Source organism: Macaca fascicularis, chromosome 9 (genome assembly GCF_037993035.2).
Source record: "Macaca fascicularis isolate 582-1 chromosome 9, T2T-MFA8v1.1".
NCBI lineage: Eukaryota > Metazoa > Chordata > Mammalia > Primates > Cercopithecidae > Macaca > Macaca fascicularis.
Genome location: NC_088383.1, coordinates 78,711,487 through 78,717,138, shown reverse-complemented (window position 1 = coordinate 78,717,138; position 5,652 = coordinate 78,711,487).

The following is a 5,652-nucleotide window of genomic DNA, read 5'->3' as shown; positions in this document are numbered from 1 at the left end:
AAGTGCTGGGATTACAGGCCTGAGCCACCGCGCCCGGCATCCTTAATGTTTTAAATTTGATTTTCTTTGGGTTACACATTCACATGGCTCAAAAATAAAACAATATGAAAAGGTATTCAGTGAAAAATCTCACATCCACTTCTATCTCTCATCTGTCTAGTTCTCACACGACCAGGTAACCGTTCCCATTAGTTTATTGTATATCCTTTGTGCAAATACGTACTTATATATTCTTTTGTTTTTTGTTTTGAGACGAAGTCTCACCCTGTCACCCAGGCTGGAGTGCAGTGGTGTGATCTCAGCTCACTGCAACCTCTGCCTCCCAGGTTGAAGCGATTCTCCTGCCTCAGCCTCCTGAGTAGCTGGGATTACAGGGATTACAGGTGCACACCACCACACTCAGCTAATTTTTTTTTTTTGTATGTTTAGTAGAGATGGGGTTTCACCATGTTGGCCAGGCTGGTCTCGAACTCCTGACCTCATGATCTGCCCACCTCGGCCTCCCAAAGTGCTGGGATTACAGGCATGAGCCACAGTGCACAGACATACATATATATTCTTTTTTTCTTTTTTTTTTTTTGAGATGGAGTCTCACTCTGTCACCCAGGCTGGAGTGGAGGGGCGCAATCTCGGCTGACTGCAACCTCCGCCTCCCTGGTTCAAGAGATTTTTCTGCCTCAGCCTCAGCCTCCCGAGTAGCTGGGATTGCAGGCACCCACCACCATGCCCTTTCTGAACATTGCATATAAATGGAATCATATAACATGTGGTCTTTTGTGACTGGTTTGTTAGCATAATGTCTCAAAGGTTCATTCATGTTGTAGTATGTATGAGTACTTTATTTCTTTGTTTGAGACAGGGTCTTGCTCTGTCACCCAGGCTGGAGTGCAGTGGCACCATCATGGCTCACTGCAGCCTTGACCTCCTGAGCCCAATCGATCCTCCTGCCTTAGCCTCCCAAGTAGCTGGGACCACAGGCGCATGCCACCACATCCCGCTAATCTTAAAATTTTTTGTAGAAACAGGGGCTCCCTATGTTGCCCAGACTAGTCTCAAACTCCTGGGCTCAAGCATTCCTCTCGCTTCAGCCTCCCAAAGGGCTGGGATTGTAGGTGTGAGCCATGGCACCTAGCCACTTCATTGTTTGTTTATTTGTTGTTGTTGTTGTTGTTTTTTTGAGGTGGAGTTTCCCTTTGTTGCCCAGGCTGGAGTGCAATGGTGCAATCTCAGCTCACCACAACCTCCACCTTCCGGGTTCAAGCAATTCTCCTGCCTCAGCCTCCAGAGTAGCTGGGATTGCAGGCATGCACCACTACCCCCGGCTAATTTTGTATTTTTAGTAGAGATGGGGTTTTTCCATGTTGGTCAGGCTGGTCTCTAACTCCTGACCTCAGTTGATCCGCCTGCCTCAGCCTCCCAAAGTGCTGGGACTACAGGTATGAGGACTGTAGTCTTTTTTATGGCCAAATAATATTCCATTGTATAGCTATGCCATTTTTTTAAAATCCATACATCAGTTAATGGACATTTGTGTTCTTTCCACCACAATTTTTTTTTTTTTTTTTTTTTTTTTTGAAACAGGCAAGGAAAGACCTTTAGAATTGTGAAGTTGAGGCCGGGCATGGTGGCTCACACCTGTAATCCCAGCACTTTGGGAACCAAGGCAGGCGGATCACGAGGTCAGGAGATTGAGACCATCCTGGCTAACATGGTGAAACCCCGTCTCTACTAAAAATACAAAAAATTAGCCAGGCATGGTGGCGGGCGCCTGTAGTCCCAGCTACTTGGGAGGCTGAGGCAGGAGAATGGCGTGAACCTGGGAGGCAGAGCTTGCAGTGAGCTAGATTGTGTCACTGCACTCCAGCATAGGGGACAGAGTAAGACTCCGTCTCAAAAAAAAAAGAACTGTGAAGATGAAATAACACTAAGCCGTTTCCTTAATTGCTATAACTGAGCAGTCAAATCTGGTGGGCAAAACATCAGGCTAGGAAGCACAAACACTCAAAATAATGACCTTGCCACAGAAGGGTTATCTGTGTAATGTTGACGTTTCTCAGCTTTGAACTTTGTTTCCCAAATGTAAACTGACTTCTACCTACACATCTACTATGGAAGAATGAAATCGAATCAAGCTCTTTGAATTGCTTGGAGAAATGCTTACCAACTCATTTAAAACTACTGTTTTCTATAAGAAAAAAGTAGGAGGAAGAAGTTAACTAATAAAGAAATGTGGGGCCGGGTGTGGTGACTCACGCCTGTAATCCCAACACTTTGAGAGGCCAAGGTAGGAGGATAGTTTGCGGCTAAGGAGTCCAAGATAAACCTGGAAAACACAGTGAGGCTCAGTCTCTACAAAATATTTAAAAATTAGCCAGGCATGGTGGCACACACCTGTAGTCCCTGCTACTCCAGAGGCTGGGGTGGGAGGATTGCTTGAGCCCGGGAGGTGGAGGCCGCAATGAACAATGATCATGCCACTGTACTCCAGTTTGGGCAACAGAGACTTGAGGCCTAGAGAGATAAAATCAGAGTCTCTCAGGCCTCAGAGTAGCACTTAGTTCACTTAAAGCTACTGTGCTTTGTAAGAACAAAGGAGGTCCGGCGCGGTGGCTCACACCTGTAATCCCAGCACTTTTGGGAAGCCGAGGCAGGTGGATCATTTGAGATCAGGAGTTCGAAACCAGCTTGACCTACATAGTGAAACCCCGTCTCTACTAAAAATACAAAAATTAGCTGGGTGTGGTGGCGCGCACCTGTAATCCCAGCTACTCAGGAGGCCAAGGCAGGAGAATCGCTTTGAACCCGGGAGGCAGAGGTTGCAGTGAGCCGAGATTGTCCCACTGCACTCCAGCCTGGGCGACAGAGCAAGACTCCCTCTCAAAAACAAGAAAAGAAAAGAAAAAAGAAAGAAAGAAAAAGAAAAAAGGAAAGGGAAGAAGCCAACTAATAAAAAAGCATAATACCTTCTTCGCCAGATACGGATGTGGTGGCAGGCGCCTGTAATCCCAGTTACTCAGGAGGCTGAGGCCACAAGAACCCAGGAGGCGTAGCTTGCAGTGAGCCAAGATTGAGCTACTGCACTCCAGCCTGGGCGACACAGCCAGACTGTCTCAAAACAAACAAACAAAAAACTCTTCTTCATAGTTCCCGTGGAATATATACTCCAAATATCAAGTATGCCCTAATATCATTGTCTACCCTTGAGTATTTATGGCAGACTAAATCAGCTTGACTTATAAATAGAATCTGCTAACTAAAATGCAATGAGCCTTTGCCTGGAAGGTAAAACGTGAGCTCCCAGCTCGCTCCAAAAGCAGCCTTCACTGCACATGGGAATAAGCTGAGGAGTTTAAAAAATATTCATACCTGGGTCCCATCCCCACAGTTCTGTTGTAGTTCGTCTGAAGTCCAACCTTAGCATTGGGATTTTAAGAGCTCCCAAGAGGACTTTAATAGCAAGTCAAGGTTGGAAACCACCGCCAGCTGAGTTCCACCTGGGTTCCATTCTTGTGTCTTTACAATGATCCCTTTCAAAGACTCACTGAGCTTTTTTGCTGTCATTGTCTTCTGTTGCATTATTTAAAATAAACTTTGAGACCTACATTGAGATTTAGATTTTGGTATCTTCCCAATCCCTGGGTCACACAAAGGCCTGAGGGCTGACCTAGAAGCAAACCACCCTCCTCCCCTGACCTTGTGGTCTAGAGGAGATCGGCCACTCTGTACACAGTCCTCCTGCAGCTCAGTACCCTTTTCCCTTGGCAGTGCCGTGGGTTTGTTTTTGAGTGTGTTTTCAGATGGACCTTCTTCCAGCTATCTTAGTTAAGGTTTTGCGTCTCCCATATCCCTTTGGTCTGACAGGGAAAGAATGCATGCAGGAAGAACAGCCACCTCCTTACCTTCCCCACCCCCAAACCCCACCCCCTCCATTTGCACTGATACAGACTTGCCTGGAGAGTAGGAGAAGTGAAAATCCCAATTTGATGAGTGGCTGTACTGAGCCATTACATTCTAGCCTCAGGCAGAACAAAGCTACTTCCTACCATCCTGTTTGTTCGTTTGTTTAATTTTAAACATATATTAATGTTTGACACATATGGCACCCCCCCAAAAAAAAAGTCTCCTTTGACCTATTCACGGTTTTCTGAAACCATAGGATTTCCACCATACGTACTATGTACCCTGAGAGTGAGTTCAACAAGGTACTCACGTGCTGCTCACCCACCAAGTGCCCTACACTCTGCCAAGCATTGGCGACCCCAGATGTTTAATTTACAGAATAAGGAGCCCTCCTCAAAACATTTAATTCAGTTACAGTACTTTTCTTCATTGGACAGTGCAGACACACTGAGAATTTGAATTATAAGATGGTGAAATCCTGTGATATAAGAGTATTAATAAATATTCTTTCAATGCGTAAATTTGGAAATAATGCAAATGTCCCAAAGTAAAAAATTATCAAAATTACATTATTTCAAAGCTGGGTAGCTAATTTCATTGCTAATATTGTTGCTGCTTTAGCTGCAAAACAGAAATGGTTTCACCACAGTCCTTTGTCCAAATTAGTCTTGAAAAATGTAAGGTTTGAATTGATGTGGGATCTTCAGGAGTACAGGTGATGCCTAAATGAAATAGTTGTGCGTCTGAATTTTCTATAGATGAATCTATTTCCCCAGTGGTACTCTCTCCCTTACCTCCCACTATACACACTCCAAAGAAACACAGGGCTTTTACGCAGGGTTCAACAAATCTATGTTAAATTTAAGAGTAATTAGAGGAAATGGTTCATTTCACATGATAATCTGCCTTTCTGAAGTAATGTGGTGGTAAAAGGCCTACAGGAAATCAATGTAATGGAGATTAGGAAGCAAGAATTTGACTGCAGTTATCCTGCCCAGTCCAGTCCAGGGACCCTATTTCTGGCAGAGTCTCCTTGGTTCCAAGAGGGAGGCCAATGTCTACTGACCAGGCCAATGTCTACTTAGCCTGGTGCTAAGGGAAGGGAGAATAGGAAGGGAGTAAAGATAAGATAAAGTCGTTGACTGGAGGAACACATATTTCAGAGCCAAAGTCTTCAAACTGGAGAAAAGGAAGACTTTCTAGGGGATAAATAGATGTGATGTGTAGAATCTTTTTTTTTTTTTTTTGAGACAGTCTCACGCTGTCGCCCAGGTTGGAGTGCAGAGACCCAATCTCAGCTCACTGCATCCTCCACCTCCCAGGTTCAAGCAATTCTCCTGCCTCAGCCTCCTGAGTAGCTGGGATTACAGGCACCCACCATCATACCCAGCTAATTTTTTGTATTTTTAGTAGAGATGGGGTTTCACTATGTTGGCCAGGCCGGTCTCGATCTCCTGACCTTGTGATCCACCTGCCTCGGCCCCCCAGAGTGCTGGGATTACAGGCATGAGCCACAACGCCCGGCCTAGATGTCTATAATTTTAAGAAACTCTATTTCCACACCTTCAACTTCCTTGCGTACCCTCCCTAAAGCATATCTCAGGGTATCTTTCCTATTTCCCCGCCATAGCAGCACTTATCCCACTTTACAAAAAAAAGTCATTCCCAACCTCCATCCTGAATATGACTGCAGTCTGACAAAGTCCCAAGTGTGAGAACTTCTAAGATGCCAAACCAATGGAAAACTGGAAA